Below are 27,710 nucleotides of genomic sequence, written 5' to 3' on the forward strand. Positions count from 1 at the left end.
TCCGATCGCCCTGCGCCTCCCCAGGACCCCGGGGGCCTGCTCGCGCCACCAATCCCACCGGCATAGAGGTGGTTTAAACCACGTCGGCGGGAGAGGCCTGACAGCGGCGGGACTTCGGCCCATCGCGGGCCGGAGAATCGCCGCGGGGGGCACGCCGACCGCGGGGCATGATTCCCGCTCCCGCCTATTCCCGGATGGCGGAGATTTCAGGCCACGGCAGGGGCGGGATTTACGCCGGCCCCGGCGATTCCCTGACCCTGCAGGGGGTCGGAGAATTCCGCCCCTGGTTCTGGACTCTCGCACCATTGGGAACATCCTTCCTGCATTGACATTGTCAAGTCCTGTTCGAACTTTGTAGGTTTCTATGAGATCCCCCCTCATTCTTCTAAACTCCAGCGAAGATGATCCTAACCGACTCAATCTCTCCTCTGACGTTTATCCTGCCAACCCATAAATCAATCTGGTAAACCTTTGCTGCACTCCTTCCAGAGCAAGAATGTCCTACCTTAGATGAGGAGACCATAACTGCACACAATATTCCATGTGTGGCCCCATCACGGTACTGTATAATTGCAGCAAGACAATACTGCTCCTGTGTCAAATCCTCAAGCAATGAAAACCAGCATAGCATTAGCTTTCTTTACCGCCTGCTGTACCTGCACGCGTACCTTCAGTGACTGGTGTACGAGGACACCCAGGTCTCGTTGCACATTCCACTTTCCGTTTAGTCTCTCCACTGTAGAGTTGATGGCATTGGGAGCAGCAAATGCAATGGACAAGATTGAAGGAGGTGCACGTGAAGCTGAAGAATGCCAATCAGGGCACCGGGCGGACTTTTACCGCAGATCGATTCCGGACACTGATTGCCAGCCACGAAGCTGCAAGACTCTGTAAATAATATGTTGCAAATAAACATTAGTTGTTTCAAATCGAGCTGGTGAGTCAAAGTTAATACACCAACACTGCGGTCATATTCCAGTCGACTAATTACATGAACGGTGGTGGAAGATTAAACGACTGCCTGGAGGAGACGGCTCCACAAATATCCCCATCCTCAAAGACAGGGGCATCCAGCACATTAGGACAAACAGTAAGGCTGAGGTTTCTGCAACCAACCTCAACCAGAAGTGCCGAATGGATAACTCATCTTGGCCACTTCCTGATGTCCCCAGCATCATAGATACCAGCCTTAAGGCAATTCAATTCAATCCATTTGATAACAAGAAACGGCTGAAAGCATTCGATATTGCAAAGGCTCTGGGCCCTGACGATATCCCGGGAATAGTACTGAAGACTTGTGTTCCAGAATTAACTGTTCCCCTAGCCAAGTTGTACCAGTATAGCTGCAACATTGGCATCTACCCGGCAACAGGGAAAATTGCCCAGGTGTGTCCTGTACACAATACGCAGGATAAATGCAAACCAGTCAATTACCGCTCTAACAGCCTACGCCTGATCAAATCATAGAATCATAGAATTTACTGTGCAGAAGGAGGCCATTCAGCCCATAGAGTCTGCACCGGCTCTTGGAAAGAGCACCCTACCCAAGGTCAACAACCTATCCCCATAACCCAGTAACCCCACCCAACATTAAGGGCAATTTTGGACACTAAGGGCAATTTATCATGGCCAATCCACCTAACCTGCACATCTTTGGACTGTGGGAGGAAACCGGAGCACCCGGAGGAAACCCACGCACACACAGGGAGGATGTGCAGACTCCGCACAGACAGTGACCCAAGCCGGAATCGAACCTGGGACCCTGGAGCTGTGAAGTGATTGTGCTATCCACAATGCTACCGTGCTGCCCCAAATGGCAATAATAGTCAACAATAACGTGCTCACTGACACTCAGTTTGGGTTCCGCCAGGCAGCGCCGGCCCTAGGGTTGCTGGCGCCCCGGGCAAGCTGAACTTCGGCGCCCTTCGGAGGGGGGGAGGGGGGGGGGCGGAGGGGGGGGGGGGGGGGCGGAGGGGGCCGGGGGGGGGCGGAGGGGGCCGGAGGGGGCCCGGGGGGGGGGGGGGGGGGGGGGCGGAGGGGGCCCGGGGGGGGGGGGGGCGGAGTGAGCCCGAGGGGGGGGGGGCCGGAGTGACCACCGGCGAGCCTGGATCCATCCGCCGCCATGTTTGTGCGGGGCGGCCTGAGGGAGGGCGGCCACCGCGCATGCGCTGGTTGGCACCGGCCCAACTGCGCATGCGCGGGACCCGAGTCTTTTACGCGGCGCCCCTAGCACATGGCGCCCCGGGCGACTGCCCGAGTTGCCGGTACCTTGAGCCGGCCCTGCCACCAGGGTCACTCAGCTCCTGACCTCATTGCAGCCTTGGTCCAAAGATGGACAAAAGAGCTGAACTCCACAGGTGAGGTGAGAGTGACTGCCCTTGACAACAAGGCAGCATTTGACCGAGTATGGCATTAAGGAGCCCTAGCTAAACTGGAGTCAATGGGAATCATGAGGGGAAAACTCTCCGCTGGTGGGAGTCATAACTGGCACAAAGGAAGATGTTTGTGGTGGTTTCTTCCTTCCTAAATAAATCACTTCACGCAGAGAAAGTCTTCCCCATATATATGCACCGCCACCCCTCTCCTTGCCCTACCACCTCCTCTCTCCCCCTTCTCTCCGCCCCCCCCCCCCCCTTTCACTACAGTATTACAGTATCAGCCTGGACGTGATATAGTTTGTGTTAACCTGAATTTCACTGACTGCAATACGTTGTGAGCAGATTTGACAGACAAGGTATGCAGCAGCACTAAAATGAGTACAGAAAAGGCTGGCAGGACTCAGCTGGTCTGGCAACATCTGTGGAGAGAGAAACTAAATTAATGTTTTGAATCCGGATGAGACTTTCCAGCATTTTCCTGCTTTTTATTTTGGTGCTTCCTGGGATCTGCCCTGCTTTACACTGCGAGGCCAGTAACAGCCAAAGCAAGATCATTTTCTGCAGCTAAAAGACGGAATGAAGTCCCCAGCCTAAACCTCTCATGATTCTCTTTTTTGACGTGACCAGTCCCTTGTCAAGATGCACTATACACAGGGCCGGCTCAAGGCACCGGCAACTCGGACAGTCGCCCGGGGCGCCATGTGCTAGGGGGCGCCAGAGACTCGGGTCCCGCGCATGTGCAGTTGGGCCGGTGCCAACCAGCGCATGCGCGGTGGCCGCCCGCCCCCAGGGCGGGCCCCGGCTCGGTCCGCCCCCCCGCTCGGTCCCCCCCGCCCCCCTCGGGTCCGCCCCCCTCGGGTCCGCCCCCCCGCCCCCCCGCGTGTCCGCCCCCCTCGGGTCCGCCCCTCCTCGGCCCCGCCCCCCCCTCGGGTCCGCCCCTCCTCGGCCCCGCCCCCCGCCCCCCCACCCCCCCCACCCCTCCTCGCCCCCCCGCCCCTCCTCGCCCCCCCGCCCCTCCTCGCCCCCCCCTTGGCCCCCCCCCCCACGGCCCCACCCCCCCCCCGGCCCCCCCCGGCCCCGCCCCCCCCCCGGCCCCCGCCCCCCCCCCCGGCCCCCGCCCCCCCCCGCCCCCCCCCCCCCGGCCCCCCCCCGGCCCCGCCCCCCCCACCCCCCCGGCCCCCTCCCCCCCCCCCGGCCCCGCCCCCCCAAGGGCACCGAAGTTCAGCTTGCCCGGGGCGCCAGCAACCCTAGAGCCGGCGCTGACTATACATATGGCATGCACGATGGTGAGCACTGTTGCTTCACAGCGCCAGGGAGTTGGGTTCGATTCCCAGCTTGGGTCACTGTCTGAGCGGAGTCAGCGCGTTCTCCCCGTGTCTCGGAGGGTTTCCTCCAGATGCTTCCCACGAGTCCCGAAAGACGTGCTCGTTAGGTGAACTGGACGTTCTGAATTTTCCCTCAGTGCATCCGAACAGGCGCCGGAATGTGGCGACTAGGGCTTTTCACAGTGACTTCATTGCAGTGTTAATGTAAGCCTACTTGTTATACTAATAAAGATTATTATGATACTCTCATGAAAGGAGATGAGCATGCCTCATGTGCTGATGGGCTGCACGTTGCCCCGAGTTTTCCAAGACATAAGACAACCGCGGATGAATAAAGATGCAAAGGGAAAGTTCAATGACATGATAATAGAGGGTTTATATCGCAATAAAAAGGGGAGCTCTACAATAGCAGCGGGACCGGGGAATAGAATGGAACTTATCTGTGCAAGCCGACTAGAGTGCTACTGTAACATTGTTAAGCTTTACTCTGTGTCATCTGGCAACCCAAAATTAAGGAGCCGTAAGGGAGATGTGCTTAATGTCAGATTTGGCTGAGATGGGTGCAGAATTTACGGACAGCTTTTTGTGAGTTGATTGAGCTCAGTAGTGCATACTTCATGCTTTACCTTGCTCACAGTGAACTATCCTGGTAAGCACCGGGTAAGCTCTTGCAGTGCTAATAAGTCAAAATGAATGTGCAATGCATGCAAATAGATGCACACAGCAGAATAATGAATTCAGTTGTGCCCTTGTGGAACATGTTGCCTCCCCGAGCTCCTGCCGTAATTTGATTTGAGGTGTTGTGGAAGGATTATTTTTTGACTCGTGGACTCAAAACTCAAACTGATACGTCCACGAGCAGGCAAGCTAAATGAGCTGGTGCTGGATATACTGTATAACTTTCATTGACACACCATTAAAGTGCAAAGAGAGAGAGAGAAAAAAAAACAAACGCAGCCAACACCTGTCTGTCGATTCAAGCCAACATCCCAGAGGAGGGGACTCGGGGCAGTGTTGGAAAAAAGCAGATTCGTTTGAAGGCAGCGTAAAACTTTTTCGCAAGAAGGGGAGCGGGAGTCTGGAACTCTCCTCCACAAATTGCTGCTCATGCCACGTCCAACTGAAAACTCCGCATCGGGGACTGGCGGCTTTTTGTTGGGTGAAGGGGTTTGGGAGGTCGGGATCCAAGGCGGGTTAGCTCTGTTGCTTCACATTCGATTCCCAGCTTGGTTCACTGTCTGTCTGGAGTCTGCACGTGTCTGCGTGGGCTTCCTCCGGGTGCTCCGGTTTCCTCCCACAAGTCCCGAAAGACGTGCTTGTTAGGTGAATTGGGCATTCTGAATTCTCCCTCCGTGTACCCGAACAGGCGTCGGAATTCGGGGGCTAGGGGGTTTTCATAGGAACTGCTTGTGACACTAAAGAAGATTATTAAGTGGAGTTTAAACGCACATCAGTCACGATTTAATGATCTAACTGAACAGTCAACAGGCTAGAGGGGCTGAATGGCCAACCTCTATTCCTGTGGTACACATACCAGAAACCTCGTCCTTCTGTTCGAACATGGCCTTGCCCACTCCATCCCTGTAACCTCCTCCACCTCTATTCAGTGATTTCCACGCTCCTCCAATTCTGGCCTCTCATGCATTGTCCCAATGTTAGTAAGCTTGGACCTGAGTTTTAATTCCAATCTTGGGTGTCTGTCTGTGTGGGTTTCTTCCGGGTGCTCTGGTTTCCTCCCACAGTCCAAAGATGTGCAGGTTAGGTGGATTGGCCATGATAAATTGCCACTTAGTGTACAAAGGTTTGGTGGGGTTATGAGGATAGGGAGGATGAGTGGGCCTATGTTGGGTGCTCTTTCAGAGGATCAGTGCAGACTCGATGAGCCGAATAGTCTCTTTCTGCACTGTAGGAACTCTGTGGTTCCTTGGTCCTAACCGCCTGGGGTCTAATCTCTGGATTTCCCTCCCTTAAGATGCTTCTTATGATCTAACTCTGACTCGGTCACTTCATATGTCCTTGCTGACTTTGATAACGCTCCCATGAAGCACTAATGGACATTTCATTCTGTTACAGGTGCTTTATAAATGCAGGTTCTGCTTGTGGTGGAAGCTGAACGGGAGAACGGAGCACATTCCTCTCCTCACCAACTCCTCTAGTAAACAGTGAACTCTGGAGAATATTTCTGAATTGTTTCACCCACTTGAACCCTCTGAAATGGGGTAGTCTGACTCGCAATCACCTTCACTAAGCAGCATCGCTGCCAGACAAACATTTAATGGAAGAAAACAGTCAAAAGGAGAGTACACTCCCCTCTCTCACACTCGGAAATTTAATGACACTGCCTGAGTTATTCTTACACTGACTGCGGTTATTCTGGGGCTGGTTGTTTGTGGACATTCCAGATATGTGCAACTTAAGTGGGAAAAGAAAGACTTTCACTGAGGGTGTCTGAAAGTTCCTGCAGGCACATAAAGGAGCTCACAAACAGTAAATTAAATGAATGACCAGTTTGGCCCCGTTGCCTGGGCGATGAGCCGTAGCCAGGATGCTGATAGAACACTTCCTGCTCTTAAAATCGTAGATATACAGAACATTACATCACAGAATAAGGCCATTCAGCCCACTGAGTCTGATGGCACAGTAGCACAGTGGTTAGCACTCATGATTCACAGCTCCAGGGTCCCAGGTTCGATTCCCGGCTTGGGTCACTGTCTGTGCGGAGTCTGCACGTTCTCCCCATGTCTGTGTGGGTTTCCTCCGGGTGCTCCAGTTTCCTCACACAGTCCAAAAATGTGCAGGTTAGGTGCATTGGCCACGCTAAATTTCCCTTTGTTTCCAAAAAAGGTTAGGTGGGATTACTGGATTACGGGGATAGGGTGGAGATGTGGTTTAAGTAGGGTACTCTTTCCAAGGGCTGGTGCAGACTCGATGGGCCAAATAGCCTCCTTCTGCACTGTAGATTCTATGATCTATGGCACCTGCAATTTTAAAAAATCTCCTTCATTTATTTAACCAATGCCCTTTCGAAAGCGATTATTGGATCTGTCTCCACTTGTCTCCCAGAGAGTGCATTCCCAAGCCTGGTCATGTGGTGCCAAGTACTCCTTTCGGTAGACTGAGGTTACACACATGCACATATACACATTAAGGGGAAATTTTAGCCTGGCCAATCCACCTAACCTGCACATCTTTGGACTGTGGGAGGAAACTGGAGCACCCGGAGGAAACCCACGCAGGCACGGGGAGTACGTGCAATTTTTGCACAGACAGTTTCCCAGGTCAGAATCGAACCCGGGTCCCTGGTGCTATGAGGCAGCAATGCTAAGCACCACCCCACTGTGCCACCCAACTGATTCTACATACACCTGAGCAAAATGAGGAATGTTTTAAAGGTGGGGCATGAAAAGTGGAGAGGTTTTGGGGGGGAAATTCCAGAGCTCTGGAACTCGGCTTTCAATTGTGGAGCAATTATACTCCGGAATGTGCAGGATGCCAGTATTATAGCAATGCAGAGATCCCGGAGGGTTGTGGGGCTGGTGGAGACCACAGAGATAGGGAATATAAATAGGAAGTGTAGGGAATACAACCTGCGCAGCCGTCCCGTTAACTATTGGCAGTTCTTATCAGTTTAATTCCAATCCCCTGCCCTTTCGCCTTATCCATGAAGAGTTTCCATCACAAGTATCTACCTTCCTTCAAGACAGGCCAATTGATTTGACATCTCTAACCCGCTGTTACGATAGGGAACTCCACGTTTTCATGTCTCTGTGTGCAAAGAGTTCTTTTTAATTCTGCATTCACACTCAACTGGTTCAGTTTGAATTTTAAGATGCCATCTTATTTTTTCGAGATTGCATTTCTATTTTTGTAACCTTTTCTGAAATCATGTTCAGCGACAGTAACACCCATTCATTACTTTTGTAGTTGGTGAATAAGAGCGCAAAAGAGAAAATAGCGGAAAAAAAGCGTCTCAGCACTTGTACTTAAATGAATATTTAATTTTCCACACTCCCTGTGGTATTTCGTCTAGTTGATCCTGAAAGACTTGTCACTGTGACACCTCTCTTGTGGTAACCTTCATAAACAATTCATGTGATTAAGATAAATGTGCCTCTCTGTTTGGAAAATCTAACCATCTCAACGCAATTGATCCAAATATTCCTTGTTTCTGCTTAGCTGTATTCTGGTGATAATCCCTTCAACACCTCGACCCTTGTCTCTTATGGCCTATTGTAAGCGACTATGTCGAGAAAGAATTATCCGGTGGTATCCACAGAATCTCACTTCAAAATAACCCCAGGTCATTCATTTCTCGACAAGGTGACAGCCATCAGTACCCCCTCCCCTAACAGGCAGGGTACTCTTGTATGTCCAGAGAATAGGGCCAAAAAAGAACCCACGCCGTGGATATTCCCACTTCCAGCTGCGAATTCTACCCACGTTCATCGGACAGCCAGGAAAATAGACACAAATTTCAATCTGGGTTTGGTGACCAACACTTTCTTTTTTTGTTTTGGAGAAGGAACGGCCGAGCCCACACCGAGCCCTGTTTTGTGCAGTGGGGATCGCCGCTCGCCGGAACGCCCCAGCGCAGCAATCTCCGAGGCCCCAAAACAATTCCCGTCCTCCTCCCCCAGCCCGAGTGCAGTATGGGACAGTCCCTGGCTCCCCCCCCCCCCCCCCCCCCCCCCCACCCCGCACGTCCCCCAACACCCACGCCGGCCACCCTGACCTGCTCGCGGTACGCAAAGAATGACAGCTTGGCATCTTGGCAGTGCCAACCTGGCACCCTGGCAGTGCCCATGACAGCTGGCAGTGCAACCTAGGCACCCTGGAAGTGCCAGACTGCACCCAGGTGGCACTGCCAAGGTGCTAGGCTGGCAGTGCCAGGGTGCCCAGGTAGCGCCAGCAGTGCCAGGGCACCACCCTGCCCAAAGGGCATGCAGCTGGGGGACCTCTGATCCCCTGGGAGAACCCCACGGGTGCCGTTCCATCTGGTCCCTGTTTGTGGACACCAGTGCTTAAACGTGCTGGCCCAATGCCTCTGAGGCCATGGACAGCATTTTCAGGAGTTACTGAAACGAATCGGAAGAGACAACTGCCCAATATTTTGGGGTGCACGATGTCAGAAGTGAGTCCAGATTGGATTGGAGCAAGTTAGGTCACAGCCTAAAAATGTGCCCTGTTTGAACACTGGATTACGTCATCAACAGTTAAAGAGTTGGGAGGTCCTGTGAGGGGTTCTCATGGGGCAGAATCACAAGAAGTTAATGGACAATACTTTGTGGCATCGTCCTTGGTCACCAGCTTGTCGAATGCCACCAGGCGTTAAAGTGGACCAGAACAGTTCAACTGCACTGCACTAACTGAATGAGACGCTACTATTGAATGAAACAAGGTGGAATTAACTAAGATGGCAAAGATTAGGTGGGAGAACAGGCAAGTCAAACTGGGAGTGAAAATGAGGAATTAACTTTGGAATTTTAAAACCTACCTCTTTGACCATGCTTTTTGTTATCTTAGCTGATATCGCCTTCCATGACTCAGTGTCACATTTTGTGTTGTAACACTCCTATGGAAACCTTGGGATGATTCATTATATTAAAGGTGCTGTATAAATAGAAATTGTTGTTGTTGAAACAAAGATACACTGGCAGCAAATCATCACGACTCCTTCAACAGCACCTTCGATACCAGCAACTTCTATCACTGGACAAGGGCAACAGGTACATGGTAAGACCACCATCCTCATTTGGAAATATATCGTCATTCCTTCACTGTGGACGGCTCAAAACCCTGGAACTCCCTCGCTAACAGCACTGTGGTAGTACCTACATCTCGCAGACCACAGCGGGTCAAGAAGGCGGCTCAGCACCAGCTTCTCAAGGGCAATTAAGGATGGGCAACAAATGCCGGCCTAGCCAGTGAAGCCCACGTTCCATAAATAAATAAAAAGTGGAACAGAGGAGTTTGGTGAACTATTTGTAACAGAGCTGGCTGTATTATTTTTTTTAAAGCAAGCGTTGCAGAATTCACAAACACTTAATAATAATAACAATAATAATCTTTATCAGTGTCACAAGTAGGCTTACATTAACACTGCAATGAAGTTACTGTGAAAAGCCCCTAGTCGCCACATTCCGGCACCTGTTCGGGCACACAGAGGGAGAATTCAGAATGTCCAAATTACCTAACAGCACATCTTTCGGGAATTGTGGGAGGAAACCGGAGCACCCGGAGGAAACCCACGCAGACAAAGGGAGAACGTGCTGACTCCCCACAGACAGTGACCCAAGCCGGGAATCGAACCTTGTTCCAATACTCCAGAATGGAACTGAACTAAAGAATAAGATTCACTGGCCTCCTTGTGGCGTGTTTCTCGGCAGCGGAACGCTGCCTGCCATTGGCCGGTGGTGGGATTTTCAGGTCTCGCTGCTGTCAATGGGATTTCCCATTGAATCCACCGCACTCTGCTGGGAAATCCATGGCGGAGGTCCGCCGTCGGTGGACCAGAGGATCCTGCCAACCTGAACAGCTGAAAGATCTCTCCCGTAATCTATTCTGGATTCTGAATTATCCCGGATTTCAGAAAGGCTCCGATCACAAAAACAGAAAAAAAAAATTCATCGAGTACAATGGCTTACACAAATTTTACCACATATGATATCAAGGCTTGATACATGGTATCCACGAAACGGCTGGAGGCACTGGATACCGCAAAGGTTATGGGCCCTGACAATATTCAGGCAACAGTACTGAAGACTTGTGCTCCAGAACTTGCCGCACCCCTAGCCAAGCTGTCCCAGTGCAGCTTTAACACTGGCATTCAATCTGGCAATGTGGAAAATCGACATGTACACAAGAAACAGGACAAACCCAACCCGGCCTATCACTCCCCCATCATTCTACCCCCAATTACCAGTAAAGTGATCATCAACAGTGCTGTCAAGCAGCACTGACTCAGCAATAAAATGCTCACGGATACTCAGCTTGCGTTCCACCAGGATCACTCATTATGGCCTGGGTTCAAACATGGACAAAAAAGATGAATGTCAGAGTGAGGGTGACTGCCCTTGGCATTAAGGCAGCATTTGACCGAGAGTGACATCAAGGAGCCCTAGCGAAACTGAAGTCAGTGGGAATCAGGGGGGAAACCTTTCATTGGTTGGAGTCATATCTGGCACAAAGGAAGATGGTTGTGGTGGTTGGAGGTCAATCATCTCAGCTCCAGGGCGTCACTGCAGGCATTCCTCAGGGTGGTGCCCTAGGCCCCAATCATCTTCAACTGCTTCATTAATTACCTTTCCCTCCCTCATAAAATCAGAGGTGGGGATGTTCACTGATCACTCCACAGTGTTCAGCACCATTTGTGACTCCTCAGATACAGAAGCAGTCCAGGGCCAAATGCAGCAAGACCTGGACAATATTCAGGCTTGGGCTGACACATGGCACACTTGCTATTCGCACCAGACAAATGCTTAGCAATGATCATCCCCAACAAGAGAGAATAAAGAACACAGGAGAGAAATTAAATACCATCACTAGAGAAGTAATATCAGACAAGCTACTGGGGCTAAAGCCAGATAAGTACCCTGGGCGGGATGGCTTGCATCCTAAGATCCTAAATGAAGTAGCTGCAGAGATAATGGATGCATTGGTTGTAATTTTGCAAAGATCCTTGGATTCCGGAGATGTACTGGAAGACTGGAAAACTGCCAATGTGTCACCGCTATTTAAAAAGTGAGTGAGGCAAAAGGCGGGTAACTATAGTCAGGTTTGTGGGCAGTATGTTGGCACAGTGGTTAGCACTGCTGCCTCACGGCGCCGAGGTCCCAGGTTCGATCCCGGCTCTGGGTCACTGTCCATGTGGAGTTTGCACATTCACCAGGTGTTTGCGTGGGTTTCGCCCCCACAAGCCAAAGATGTGCAGGGAAGGTGTATTGGCCATGCTAAATTGCCCCTTAATTGGAAAAAAAATAATTGGGCACTTTAAATGTTTTTTTAAAACTATAGGCCGATTAGCCTAATATCTATTGTGGGAAAAATGTCGGAATCAATTATTGAGGAAAAATTGCAGCACAGATAGAAAATCATAATCTAAGTAAGCAGAGTCACATGGCTTCATGAAAGGGAAATTTTATCTAATTTATCAGAGTTTTTCAACCAGAGTGGATAGAGGGGAACCAGTAGATGTGTTGTATTTGGACTTCTAGGCGGCGTTCAACAAGGTACCTTACAAAAGGTTAAGTCAGAAGATATCCCTAATATTGGAGGTAGTATATTGGCTAATGGGCGGGAAACAGTGAGTGGGGATAAGGGGTTCTTTTTCAGGTTGGCGTCTGTAACTAGTGGGGTTTCACTGGGATCAGTGCTGGGACCGACACTGTTTACAAGATATATTAACGACATGGAGGAAGGAAGCAAAAGTGCTGGCGCCAAATTTGCAAACGATGCACAAATAGGTGGAAATGCCAGTTGCGAGGGTGATACAGTCAGTTTGCAAAGAGAGATTGTTAGGTTACGGAAGTGGGCAAAAAGGTAATGTGGAAAAATGTGAAATTGTTCATTTTGGAAGGAAGAACAAAAGAACAAAGTATTATTTTAATGGAGTAAAACTGCAGAAGGCTGCAACGCAAAGGGACTTGGGGGGACTTGTGCACGAAACACAGAAAGATAGCACACGGAGGGCAGCAGGTAATCAGGAATGCCAATGGAATGTTGGCCCTCATTTCAAGGGGGTTGGAGTATCAGAGTGGGGAAGTCTTGCTGCAGCTGTACAAGGTACTGGTGACACCACATCTGGAGCACTGGGAGCAGTTTTGGTCCCTTTATTTAAGGAAAGATATTGGAGGTGTTTCAGACAAGGTTCACTCGGATGATCCCCGGTCTGGAGGGATTGTTTTATGAGCAAAGATTAAACAGGTTGGGACTCTACTCATTGCAATTTAGAAGAATAAGAGGTCATCTCATTGAAACATATAAGGGGCTTGACAGGATAAATGCAGAGAGGATTTTTCCCCACATGGGAGAGTCTAGGACCAGGGGACATAGTCTCAGAATAAATGGGTGCTAATTTAAGATTCAGATGAGGAAGAATTTCTTCCCTCAGAGGTTTGTGAGTCTTTGGAACTCTTGCCAAGGTGAGCTGTGGGTGCAGAGTCCTTGCATATATTCAAGGCTGAGATAGGTTCTTGATCAGTAAGAGAATCAAATTATGGGGAAAGGGCAGGAGCAGTGGACGTGAGGAATCTCACACGGAGCAGTGGTTAGCACTACTGCCTGACAGTGCCAGGGACCAGGGTTCAATTCCCACCTTGGGTGACTGTCTATGGAGGAGTTTGGGATGTTCTCCCGATGCCTGCGTGGGTTTCTTCCAAGTGCTCCAGTTTCCTCCCAAAAGTCCAAAGATGTGCATGTTAGGTGGAGTTACATAGGATGGGGAGTTGGCCTAGGTAGGGTACTCTTTCAGAGGGCCAGTGCAGACTCAATGGGCTAAATGGCCTCCTTCAGCACTGTCAGAATTCTATGGATTCTATGGATTGTCAGATCAGCCATAATCCTATTGAATGGTGGAGCAGGTTCGAGGGACAGAGCAGCCCACTCCTGTTCTTATTTCTTATGGTCTTATGCAATCCTGACGGTTCGATGGCATTACTATCACTGATTCTCCGACTGTCAGCATATAGGGGGTTACCATTGACCAGAAACTGAACTGGAGTAGCTGTCATAATATACACCGGTATATCATGGTGCAGACACACACTGATGGACACACACAGGGACCAATCAACTTGTACAAACACCGCAGCCAATCACCAGTTAGAATACACACACTCTAAAGGCAGAGGGCACCACGGTTCCCACTCATTCTGGGTGCTGCCTCTCAGTGTAACAGGAACTCACCCAGCCCAGCACAGACTCACACCACGTGCTGAGAGAATCAACTGGTTCGGACAAGCCTTAGGTCTCTAGTTTAAGTTAGCATCATTTAGACCCACAGTCATTGTGTGTTAGTTAGTTAGAAGTAGCTAATAAAATTGAGTTGAACCTTCATCAGAGTTGGAAGTGTCTGTTCATCTCTCAAGTCTACACTAGCCAACACTTCAGTAGCTACATATTTACTGTGGCTACAAGAGCAGGTCAAAGGTTAGGAATCCTGCAGCGAGTACCTCCCCTCCTGACTCTCCAAAGCCTGTCCACCATCTACAAGGTACAAGTCAGGAGTGTCATGGAATATTCTCCATTTACCTGGATGAGTGCAGCTCCAACAACTCTTAAGAAACTTGACACCACCCAGGACAAAGCAACCCATTTGATTGCTACACCTTAAATAAACATTCACTCCCTCCACCACCGGTGCACAGTGGCAGCCTTGTGTACCAACTATAAGATGCACTGCAGGAACTCACCAAGGTTCCTTTGGCAGCACCTTCCAAACCGATGACCACTGCCTTCTAGAAGGACAGGGACAGAAGACACCTGGCAACCCCACCACCTTCAACTCACTCGCCATCCTGAATCGGAAATATCTCACCGTTCCTTCAACGTCTCTGGATCATATTCCTGAAACTCGCTCCCGATATGGGCAATAAATGCTGGCTTAGCCAGCGACGCCCACATCCCGCAAATGAATAAGAAAAGAACAATGACAAGATTTGTGCAATTCGGTGCATCTTCCATATTCCCCGGCATTGGTCAGAGTAAAAGATAGAGAATAGGAGGATCAAACCACATAAAAGACAGGAAGAGGGAATTGGATTATCGGAAAGTAATGACATGTGGAGATGTAGGGAGAAGGTGAGGGAATGACATGAGTTGAATTGTTCCTTCAGAAAACCAGCACAGGCAATGGATCAAGTGGACTCCTTCGGTGCTGTGAACATTCTGTGAGTCTGTGACACTATTAGATGTATGTTGATGTTATTGGGAATAAATTGAATGCCGCTTTTAATAAATAGATGGATTAAATCGTAGACAGAAATTATATAGCATTTGACATTTGTATTCATTAATGTGGGGATAAGAAAGATTTTATGTCACTTAAAGAACTTTAGGAATTAAATGAATATCCATACAAAGAGATTAATGTAAATCAGAGTAATTGTAAAAGATGGACATGTGGAATTCAAGCAGTGATTTCCGTAATTGGTATATATTTTAGATATAATTAATATTTCTGGTACATTTTGTGGTTTTGCTGTTGTTTTTGGAAGGATTTCACACACCTGAATGTTCTGTGTAGAAGGAATAGAGAGACTGGGAATCAATTGTTGAAACACAGCATCTGAAGGAGACGGGTGAGGGGCGAGGTGGAGGGGCAGGGGGTTCGGTGGTGGGGGGGGGGGGGGGCAAGTGAATTTGATGGTGGGTTTGCATTTACTCAGGCGAGAGAGAAGCGGTTGTGAATCCAGTGGCTTCCTGCCTCTGCCTCGGTTAAGGCTGGGGTGGGGCGTCCTGAGGACTGCCTTTTCACCTTGCCAGCAATTAAGACCCTTAACTGGGTAATTAATTCCCAATCAAGGGCCTCATCTCACCATCACTGATATTCACCCAGTAATGGGCATGATCTCACCTCAAACTGTTGGCGTTCCTTGTGGGTTTCTCGGGAGGGTGGGGGGGTTGGCGTCGGGTGGGGAACAATCCTTTTCCCAAAGGCACTCAGCGCCTGACCGAGGGGCCATGCTGAGTAAGCCTGCTGAAATCCCTCCACCGTCCTTGTTGCTTAAGACCGCGTCCCCTCCCCCCTCCCCCCTCTCCCCCCCACCCCCCCCCACCCCCACACCCCCCCCCCCACCCCCTCCCCTGCAATCGCAATCGCTCTGCTGCCGTCACTCTCCTGTCGCCTGGGTCCCTCAGCTATCTGAGGACTCAATTGGGCGCATTACTGGCAGCGACCACTATCTTCCCCCAGTGGTGCTAATGAGCACCGCACAGCCGCTGGCCTCTGATGGACCGGGAGCTCTCAGCAGTTGTAACCTCTGACCCCGGGGTCCTTGATTGCGGGGAAAGGCCGGCCGGCCCAACTAAAGGCCTGATTGGCACTTAATCCAGCAGACTTTCTCGAAAAGGGGCGCTGCGGGGCTCTAGCCAGTTCTCCAGGCCACCGCCAAGATCCCTGTGGCTCACATTAAATTCCACCCTGCGTATCTGGCTTGTGTGGGCACAGCAACAGATGTGGGGTTGCGAGGGGCCCAGCCTCGGTAATGCGGGCACCTCTGATAACTCTGAGAGCGTCACAGTTCTTCTTGGGGTTGGGTGAGCTCAGGAATTGCAATGTTCCAAATCTGCCGCAAGAGAAGAGTTCCCTTTGGGTGGCTTGCAACCCTGTAAAACAAGTGAGTTATTTCTTATACCTACCCAAATCCTAAAGTGTGAATCTCTTTTCATGGGAAGAATGTACGTTGATGTGGTGCCTTTCACAATCCCATATCGAACTAAAGTACTTTATAACCAGATAAGTACACTTGAAGTGTGGTCATGGCTACAAGGCAGGAAAAGTAACCGCCAATTTACCCAGCAGCAAGCTCCCACAGACAGTGATGTGATAATGATCAATCTGCTTTGCTGATGTTATTTAATGGATAAATATTGGCACCGAGACTGAGGAGGACTTGCTTGCCCTTCTTCAAAACATGGCAGTCAATCTTTTATGCTCACCTGAGAGGGCGGGGAGGTGGGGTGGCTGGGGGGCATGGCCTGGTTTTCTTGCCTCACCCAAAAGGTTGAACGTCCAACAGTGCGGCACTCCTTCGGCACTGCACTTTTGCGCCAACGTGGATTCTGTGCTCAAATCTCAGAAATAGGCTTGAACCCATAATATTCTGATTCAGGGGCAAGCCTGGGTCCCATGTTAACATGGCCATCCTTAACTGCCTGCCATTCGCTGTCACATGATAAACGTCAACCAATAAGGCCCTGGACTAGTGACCGGACTGCAACCTTGCTCAAATCGCATAACATGGGACCAATATTAACCAATATTAAAGGTGGGTCTGTTTTGACTGAGAAGCTAAAAGTTAAAGAATTTCAACCCCAAAGAGAACCCTCTTCGCTTCCATTCAATTTTAATTTGAAATAAAATGGAGGTAGGACAGAATCTGGCGAGTGGACAACCAACCTGCTTCCAGGGGTAGATCCTTCACAGAACCACAGAATTGTTATGACTCAGAATGAAGCCATTTGACCCATCATGCCTGCTCGGGTCGTCAAATGAACGTCATGACTTAGTGCCGCTCACCTACATTTTCCCCCTATCCCTGTACATTGTTTGTATTAAAATAATCATCTAATGTCTTCTTAAATGCCTCGATTGAACCTGCATCCACCACATTTCCAGGCAGTGCATTCCAGAGCCGAACCATTCGCCGCGTTAAAAATTTTCTTTTGCAAATCACTTTAAATCTGTGCCCTCACCCTTTTGTGAGTTGATCCATATCTACTTGGCAAGCCTCCTCATGATGCTGAACATCACCATCAAATCTCGGCTGAGCCTTCTCCTCTCCATGGAGAAAACTCCCAACCTCTCCAAACTAACTACCCTCATAGCTGAAGTTTCTCATCCTGGAACCATTCTTGCCAACCTCTTTCGCACTCTCTCCAATGCATTCACATTCTTCCTATACTGTCATGCTCAGAACCGTACATAGTATTCCGCCTGAGGTCCAACTGTCTTATATAGCTCAGGATAACCACCTGGCTCCTGTACTCTGTGCCCCTATTAATGAAGCTCAGAATACTATATATTTCATTAACTGCTCCCTCCACCTGTCCTGTCATCTTCAATAATCTATGTACATGTACATCCGAGTCCCTCTGCTCCCTGAGCCCTCAAGAATTCCCGAACCTTGAAATGAAAATCGCTTATTGTCACGAGTAGGCTTCAATGAAGTTACTGTGAAAAGCCCCTAGTCGCCACATTCCGGCGCCTGTCCGGGGAGGCTGGCACGGGAATCGAACCGTGCTGCTGGCCTGCTTGGTCTGCTTTAAAAGCCAGCGATTTAGCCGAGTGAGCTAAACCAGCACCTTCCTCCCCGAACAGGCGCCGGAATGTGGCAACTAGGGGCTTTTCACAGTAACTTTATTGAAGCCTACCTGTGACAATAAGCGATTTTCATTTTTCAATTGTACTCCTTATTTTATATAGTCTCTACATGAACTTCCTACAAAAATGCATCACCTCACATTTCTCACTTCACACCTCACATGCTTCATTTAAATATTTCATTGAGTATGTGTATCTAAGGTGTTGGGCGGAATCTACTGTTCATGCTGCGCCCAAAAAGCAGTGTGGCAAAGAGCAGATCTACCCGGCTCGCCACCACCTCACGCAGTCTAACGCGGTCGCAAGAGACATCGCGATGTGAATCCTGCCCTCTGTGGGCAGGATCACTTTCTGGGAAATCTGCATGTTAGAGTGAGACAGCTAGTCTCATTCTCGAGATCTAACCAAGGCATGGGATCTAACGCCCTCGCCTTGGAAACCTTGGGCAAGTGCTGTGGGGTGCTGGTCTCCACAACTCGTACTCGTGCAGGTCTCCCAGGGGATTGGAGGCCCGCAGGTGCATGCCGTGTGGACAGCGTGGCACCCTGACAGTGTCACCTTGTTGCCAGCCTGGCACTGCCAAGGTGCCCAGGTAGCAGTGGCACTGCCAGGTTGCTCGGCTTACAACGTTTGAGAGGTGGTGAGTCGGGGCCAGGCTGTGCCCTGCACAGTGTGGAGGGGGGGTGGGGGGGGGGGAGAGAAGAGGGGGAGCCCAGGCCCGGGGACATCCTTGTAGTGAGTTGGGGCTTGGGGTGGGGGTTTGGGAGTCATGTTGTGGGCTCGAGAGATTGGATCACCATTTTAAATGGCGAGCCAAGCTCTCGCTGCACCGGGACGTTCTGGTGAGCGGATCTCCTCAGTGCAGAAAATGGGGCTAAGTGTGACCTCATTGGCAAGTTTCCCACTGAGGCCCCCGATCTACCCGATTGGGCTTCAGATAGCGGGGTGTTTCTCAGCGCTCCAAGTGCCAGCAAACACCTGGCTAATCTCACGCACTACGGGACTCTGTCCACATTCGGATAGATCACGCCCCTTATCCATGTTTCAGGTTTACTGCTAGCCAACCAGACCTCAAGGCATCTAATGGAATGTGAAGACCCCTGGCTTTAACAACCAATCATCTTTATCGCACCGCTTGTGGTTCAGGAGGGTCAGGTACGCCTCCCCTCAGCCCCCTAGATGCCTAACTAACCTCCCCCAGTGATTGGACCTCAGCACTACCACCCTTGACCCCTAGTGAGCCAATGTCTCTCTACCATGTCTTCCATAGCCCACTGTGATCTTCTTCCCTCCTCCTCCTCCTTCTCTGACCACCTCATCTTCTCTCCTCCTCTCCTCTTCCCTCCCTCTCATCTTCCCTCCTCTCCACTCCCAAGCTTTAGCCTGGTGATGGAGGCCTACCCGCTCAACAGCCAGCCAGCCAGCTTCTAAATCTGCCTGACTACAGATAGGATATGGATTAAAGTGTCATTAAATTTGGCATGACATGAGGGACATCTGTTCTGCTGAGTTCCTGAGGCTAAACTGCACCCCTACTGCTCCCAGTTAATATCGGGGGCAATGTGTCTCTATACATATTACAAGTCACAGAGCACAGTTATAAGAGTATGCCAGATTTCAAGCAATAATACAAAGTGCCTTAGGCACTGAATTGTGACACACATTGAACAGAGTTTAACCATCTGTGTTCATCAGTTATTTGGATTATAGTCAGATATCCAATTATACGCAGAGCTACAGGGGAGGCATTAAATTGGGACAGTTTCTCCCAACAGAGAGTCAGGCATCTTGGATTGCCTGCATTATATTTTCTACACTCCACTTGACTTTGTTGTTCATGGCCTGGCTCTTAAGTCTCATTTTCATTTTCATATGCTTACTCATCCAGGTACCTCCAGCTCTTACTTTGCCTCCACAACCTCTTGTGGCAAGATGTTTAGATTGGTGCCTGTTTGAAAGTTTGACATTTGTTTGACCACCTCCTCGCCTCCGTTGCCCTCCTTACTCGATCACCGTTGCTCTTGCCAACTTAACTGGGGCAGTTCCCTTTTGCAAATCTTGTTAAAACTGTCCCCTTCCAGTTGTTACAAATTCACTTCAGTGGCAGATGCCTTCCCGGGTTAACTCCAGTCAGTTTCTCTCTTTCGCAGTCTGAGCACCTTTCTTCAATCGAAAGTTTGCTCTAAAATTTAAATCGGCACATGGCCTGATGCGTGTAAACTCAGGGTAATAATGATACTTAGAGTTTGGCATGAATCGAATATTCCTGCCTTTTGTATCTGCCCCATGTACATCTTCAATCCGAAGGCAGATTGCCGACCTTCTGGATTTGGTGAGGACTGATAGAATTTACTTCACAGCAAACGAAAACACAGAACACCAGTAATAACTGGACACACTTCATTTGATTAGTGCAACTTACCTTCATGCAATGATGTCAACTCAAAAAAATATCCCACATTTCCTCATCCATGAGGTCATCTTAACCAACCTAAATTGGATTGGATTGGATTGGATTTGTTTATTGTCACGTGTACCGAGGTACAGTGAAAAGTATTTTTGTTCTTCAGTATTTATTGCAAGTTAGGAGTGTGATGGAACGCTCCCCTCTTACCTGGACAAGTGGGGAGCTCCAACAACACTGCCGAAGCTCAACACCATCCAGGACAAAGCAGCCGGCTTGATTGGCACCTCATCCACCACAACAAAAAAATCACTCCTTCTACCGTTGGCGCAGCGCGTACCATCGGCAGGATACACTTCAGCAACTCGCCAAGGCTTCTTCAACAGCTCAATCCAGACATCCGAGCACTACCACCTAGAAGGACAGGAATGGGAACACCACCACTTGTAGGTTCCCCTCCAAGTCACTCACCGCCCTGACTCGGAAATATGTCACCGTTCCGTCACTGCCTCTGGGTCAAAATCCTGGAACCCCCTCCCTAACAGCACTGTGGATGCTTGTACACCATGTGGACTGCATCAGATCAAGAAGGCAGCTCACCACCACCTTCTCAAGGAAAATTAGGGATGAACAAGACATGCTGGACTACCCAACTATGTTCACATTCCATGAAAGGAATAGAAAATATGTTCCACAATGAATCATTCATTAATTGACTGAAAATGCTCTAGAAGGAAGATTTGGGTTTCATTTTGGCCATTAAGGAAGGCGGTGGCGTACTGGCATTGTCACGAGACTAGAGACCCAGAATAATGCTCTGGGGACCCAGGTTCAAATCCCGCCACTGCAGGTAGAATTTTAATTCAATACAAATATGGGATCAAAAGTCAAACGATGACTATGAAACCATTGTCGATTGTCATAAAAATCCATCGGGTTCAATAATGTCCTTTCGGGAATGAAATCTGCCAAATCTCCAGGGTCTGGCCTACATGTGACTCCAGACCCACAGCAATGTGGTTGACTCTTAACTGCCCCCTCAAGGGCAACTAGGGATGGGCAATAAATGCTGGCACAGCCTACGACGCCCACGACGTATGAACGAATAAAATCAAAATTTAATTGGCATGAATCTTCACATTAATTAAAACCGCCTACTATTTCTGCCCTGCAATTTCCTGCATATTTCTCCAATTTACAAGCATATTTTTTTAATCCACTTTCCCAGCAGTATGTAACACATTGACAACAGAGCAATCACCATCTTACCTCTTAATTGCAAGTAAATAGGTTCAGCTTTTCCACCAGCTCTGCTAACATCACGATGCTATCGTGGAACCTCGGTGAACCCCCTTTTCCTCTCCCATCCCCAGCGAGGGGGAATGGGATTCAGATACAGATCAGCTATAGACTGGCAGAACATGCTCAATGGCTGAACAGTCTACTCTCGTCCCGATGCTCACATTGCGACCTTCCTGAATATTTTCTTATCAGGAATATTCAGCCCACTCAATCTAATTAATCTTTCCATAGCAACTTGTGCCTCCAGCTCCCCAATTCCATTCAGGATACCTTTGAGCATTTATGAACCAGTAACTCTAACCCCGCTGCTATTTGTTAAACAACTTTACCCTTTTATTCTCTCCTCCTTTTGATCTGATCCCCATTGCCTCCCAGTTTCCTAACTCCTGTATCCCTACCTCCTTAAAACTTTCCAATTTTGGTTTCAATCTTCCTCTGAATAATAATAAATAATCTTTATTGTCACAAGTAGGCTTACATTAATACTGTAAGCCTACTTGTGACAATAAAGCTTATTTATTATTATTGAGAGGAAGATTGAAACCAAAATTAGAAAGCTTTAAGTTGATTGGATTGGATTGGTTTATTGTCACGCATACCGAGGTAAAGTGAAAAGTATTGTTCAGCATGAAGCTCAGACAGATCATTCCGTACATGAAAAGAAAATACATAATAGGGCAACACAATGTACACAATGTAAATATATAGACACAGGCATCGGGTGAAGCATACAGGAATGTAGTATTACTCAGTAGAGAAGATGTGTGAAAAGATCAGATCAGTCCATAAGTCCTTAAGAGGGATGTCGAGAGGTCTGGTAACAGCGGGGAAGAAACTGTTTTTGAACCTGGTAGTGCGTGATGCCACTTTTGTATCTCCTGCCTGATGGAATAAGTTGGAAGAGTGAGTAAGCCGGGTGGGGAGAGGTCTTTTATTATGCTGCCTGCTTTCCCCAGGCAGCGGGAGGTGTAGACAGAGTCAATGGATGGGAGGTAGATTTGTGAGATGGATTGGGCGGTGTCCACGACTCTCTGTAATTTCTTGCGGTCTTTGAGTGAAATGAAAATCGCTTATTGTCACGAGTAGGCTTCAATGAAGTTACTGTGGAAAGTCCCTAGTCGCCACATTCCGGTGCCTGTCCGGGGAGGCTGGTACGGGAATCGAACCGTGCTGCTGGCCTGCTTGGTCTGCTTTAAAAGCCAGCGATTTAGCCCAGTGAGCTAAACCATGCCAGGTTGTGATGCAGCCCGATAGGATGCTTTCTATGGCGCACCTTTAATACTTGGTAAGAGTTTAATGTGGACATGCTGAATTTCCTTAGTTTCCTGAGGGAGTATATGCGCTATTGTGATTTCTTGGTTGTCGCGCCAGTGTGGGTGGACCAGGACAGATTTTTGGTGATGTGCTCTATATTATTAATTTGAAGTCTCTCCCATACATTGGGCAGGATTCTCCGGCCTCGCTCACCTGGCGCCCGGAAATTACCGCCCAGAGTCGATGACCTTTACACGGCCCGTGTCCCGCACGTAACGAACTTGCAGCGGGCACAGCCAAAGAATCCAGCCCATTCAGACAAAATAGTTGTCCCCCGGCCTGTTTGGGTGAAAGGAAAATTGTGTTTGACAAATGTATTCTAGATTTCTAAGGATGTAACTCGTAGGGTAGATAAAGGGGAATCAATAGATGTGCTATACTTGGATTTCCAGAAGATATTTGATAAGCTGCCACCCAAAGGGTTACGACGCAAGATAGGTGCTTGTGGAGATGGCCTAGATATTATTTGCATGGATAGAGGATTGGTTAACAGAAGGAAGCAAATATTAGGGGTAAATGGGGCACTTTGAAGTTGGCAGGCTGTTGCCAGTGAAGAACAACGAGAATCAGTGTTGAGGCTTAGCTGTTTACAATCTAGATGAATGACATACACCGAGAGACCGAGAATAATAAGTGCTTACCGTACAGAGCTAGGTAGGAATGCAAGCTGTGAAGAGGACAAAGAGAGGCTGCAATGAGAAATTACACAAGCTGTGTGCACGGCAACAAGGTGGCAGATGGAGTATAATGTGGGGAAATGGGAGGTTATTCAGTCTGTTAGTAAGAACATGGGTGGAATTTTACCCAAACTGGCAAAGTGTCAGGTTCTGCCTGAAAACCGGCGGGGATTTGTGTGTGGATGGACGGTTGTCAGCTTGGAGGTGCCTCCAGATGAGGAATTTTGTACGAGTGGCCTTCCCGAGATTTCACATGTCATGGCCGATGTCCCGGATGGAGAGGATCCTTTCGCTGGTGGGGTCGGAGGAGGGGAGTATGCTAGGAATGTTTGGACGGATTCTCTCGGAAGATTTAGGCCCAGCCTAAGTGAAGACGAAGTGCCAAGTGGGAGTTGGGACCTATGGTGGATGTTGAGGTGTGGAGTGAGACCCTTCGTAGAGTGAACTCCACATTTTGATGTGCGGAGCTTGGTCTGATCCAGGTTAAGGTGGTGCGTAGGGCGAACATGACTAAAACTAAGATGACTGGCTTCTTTCCGTAGGTAGAGCAGTGTTCCAGGGACCGGTTAACCACACTCACATGTTCTGGTTTTGGGTGGTAAGCTTTTGGGTCTCTTTCTTTAGCGCCATGTCATCGATTCTGAATATTGATCCTTGTCCTCTGGTGGCCATTTTTGGGGTGTCAGATTTGCCGGGGGTTTCAAGCAGCTGTGAAGGCAGGTGCCCTCACCTTTGCCTCGTTGATTGCCCAATGGTGAGTTCCACTGAGGTGGAGGTCCTCTACGCGGCCCAGCGCCTTGGTATGGTTGGGTGACTTAATGTAATTCTGGTACCTGGAGAAAGTCATGGACACCGCTAGGGGGCCGGTTGAGGGGTTCTACCGGAGAGGGCAGCCAATAATTTCCACTTTAAGGAATTCGACTCACACAGCAGCTTACTGTAAGAACATAAGAACTAGGAGCAGGAGTAGGCCATCTGGCCCCTCGAGCCTGCTCCGCCATTCAATGAGATCATGGCTGATCTTTTGTGGACTCAGCTCCACTTTCCGGCCCAATCACCTTAACCCTTAATCCCTTTATTCTCCAAAAAACTATCTGTCTTTACCTTAAAAACATTGAATAAAGGATCCTCAACTTCACTGGGCAAGGAATTCCATAGATTCATAACCCTTTGGGTGAAGAAGTTCCACCCATGCTCAGTTCTAAATCTACTTCCCCTTATATTGAGGCTATGCCCCCTAGTTCTATGGTCGATTTTCCCTCTTTCTACTGTCCTTCCTTTTGGTTGGTATGAACCTTTGCTGAGCACTGTGAAAAATCACTTGAAAGGTTCTCCACTGTTCCTCACTTGTTTCACCATAAAGTCTTTGCTCTCAGTCTACCTTAGCTAGCACTCCCCTCATCCCATTGTAATCTCCTTTGTTTAAGCACAATACACTAGTGTTTGATTTTACCTTCTCACCCTCCATCTGTATTTTAAATTCCACCATATTGTGATCGCTCCTTCCGAGAGGATCCCGAACACAGGACCAGATCTGGACCGCTTGTTCCCTCGTATGTTCCATTACATACTGTCCTAGGAAAGTATCGCGGATACGTTCTATAAACTCCTCCTCAAGGCTGCCTTGACCGACCTGGTTGAATCAACCGACATGTAGTTAAAATCCCCCATGATAACCATTTCTCCATACATCAGTTGTTTCTTTGTTTATTGCCCGCCCCACCATAATGTTACTATTTGGTGGCCTATAGACTACTCCTATTGGTGACTTTTTCGCCTTACTATTCCTGATTTCCACCCAAATGGATTCAACCTTATCCTCCATAGCACCGATGTCATCCCTTACTATTGCCCGGATGTCATCCTTAAATAACAGAGCTACCCCACCTCCTATGTAAAGTTAAAGCACATGGGATTGTGGGTAGTGCCTTGAGATGGATAGAAAGCTGGTTCGCAGACAGAGCGGCATCGTAGCACAGTGGTTAGCACTGTTGCTTCACAGCTCCAGGGACCCAGGTTCGATTCCCGGCTTGGGTCACTGTCTGTGCGGAGTCTGCACATTCTCCCCGTGTATACAAGGGTTTCCTCCGGCTGCTCCGGTTTCCTCCCACAGCCCACAGGTGTGCAGGTTAGGTGGATTGGCCATGATAAATTCTATTATCGCCAGATTTTCAGCTGATCTTATGTTGGGTGGGAGGGTGAGCTGTGAGGAGGATGCAGAGATGCTTCAATAGATTTTGGACAGGCTGAGTGAGTGGGCACATGCATGGCAGATGCAGTATAATGTGGATAAATGTGACCTTATCCGCTATATTTATTTAAATTGGTGTAAATTGAGAGAAGTGGATACTCAGCGAAACCTTGGTGTCCTCATGCATCAGTCGCTGAAAGTAAGCACTCAGGTACAGCAGGCAGTAAGGAAGGCAAATGGTACGTTGCCGTTCATAGCGAGAGGATTTGAGTCTAGGAATAGGGATGTTTTACTGTAATTGTATAGGGAATTTATGAGGCCACACCTGGAGTATTGTGTGCAATTTTGGTGTCCTTATCTGAGGAAGGATGTTCTTGCTATGGAGGGAGTGCAGTGAGGGTTTACCAGGCTGATTCCTGGGATGACGGGTCTGTCACATGAGGAGAGACCAAGTCAGTTAGGATTATATTCATTGGAGTTGAGAAGAGAGAGAGGATCTCACAGAAACTGATAAAATTCTAACAGGATCCAACACCAAACCCATTGGAGTATTGCCCACTGTGATTGTCTCTCCGGCACCACGAGGTATATTTACCTCCCCAGTCTCCAACCCCCCCGCGCCCCCCCCCCCCCCCCCCCCTCACCACCAACAGTCACCCACTTATGTGTTGTAAATAATTTTGCCAGGTGTACAGAGTTGCTGCTGTTGAGCTGGTGCACAATACCCTACCAGTTATTCTATTTTATTTTTTATTGTATTTTATTTATTATTTACTAGTTTCTTTTCTTTGGTATGTTTGGGTGTGCCCTTCTCTTCTATATATGTGTATATATATGTCTCTTATCCTGTGTACATAACGGTAAATATACTTTGTTCAAAGGCCCAATAAAAAACATTTATTAAAAAAAAAAATTCTAACAGGATTAAACAGGGTAGATTCAGAAAGAATGTTCCCGACGGTGGGGGAGTCCAGAACTGGGGGCCAAAGTTTGAGGATAAGGGGTAAATCTTTTGGGACTGAGGTGAGGAGAAATTTCTTCACCCAGCGAGTGGTGGATCTGTGGAATTTGCTACCACAGAAGATAGTTGAGGCCAAAACGTGCGATTTCAAGAAGGAATTAAATACGGCTCTTGGGGCTGACAGGGAGGATGGGGTTGAGGTTTTTTTTATTCCTCTCTCTTCTTTTTGTGGATGAGGTGTGTATGGTTGGTTGTGTTTTTGTTATGATGGTTTTGAGTAACATCTGTTGTGGGTAATGTGCATTTGGTTGTAAAATTTATTGTAAATTAATAATTTTTTTTTAAAATTAAGTTTTTGGAGGAAGGCATTAAACAGCAGAAATAAGTGAAAGTGAGGGTCATTGTAATGAAGTGATACAACTAAATAAAGTAGTGTAACGACAGTAAAGTTAGCATAAAGGAGGTAAGTTAATAATATGAAAATGAAAATGAAATGAAATGAAATGAAAATCGCTTATTGTCACGAGTAGGCTTCAATGAAGTTACTGTGAAAAGCCCCTAGTCGCCACATTCCGGCGCCTGTTCGGGGAGGCTGGTACGGGAATCGAACCGTGCTGCTGGCCTGCTTGGTCTGCTTTAAAAGCCAGCGATTTAGCCTTGTGAGCTAAACCAGCCCCTATTTATAGTTATAGTAGCATATTTTATAATATTTATAGTAGCATATTTTTTTATTAATAATGGGAGTAAATAAGAAGTTTAAGGGTAGTCACAGCAGGAGAATTCTCACCCGTGATATGCTCCTCCTGTGCTCTGTGGCAAATCTTGGAAGTTTCAGTTGTCCCTGGTGACCACATGTGCAGGAAGTGTGTCCAACTGCAGCTACTGGCTAACTGCTTTTGGGAGCAGGAGCTGAGGGTGGATTCACTGTGGAGCATCCGCAATGCTGAGCGAGTAGTGGATAGTGATGGAACCATCAATTCACTAGACACGTGCTTTAAGATGTGAACAGTGGTTTTAATCTACTTACAACAGAGCCAGCCTGTTCCGTGTTGAACTCTCGATGAACTGAACGACTGGCTCTGAGCATTGGTATTTATACAGCAGTCCAGAGGGAGGA

The sequence above is a fragment of the Scyliorhinus canicula genome, chromosome 4, assembly GCF_902713615.1.
Source record: "Scyliorhinus canicula chromosome 4, sScyCan1.1, whole genome shotgun sequence".
Taxonomy (NCBI): domain Eukaryota; kingdom Metazoa; phylum Chordata; class Chondrichthyes; order Carcharhiniformes; family Scyliorhinidae; genus Scyliorhinus; species Scyliorhinus canicula.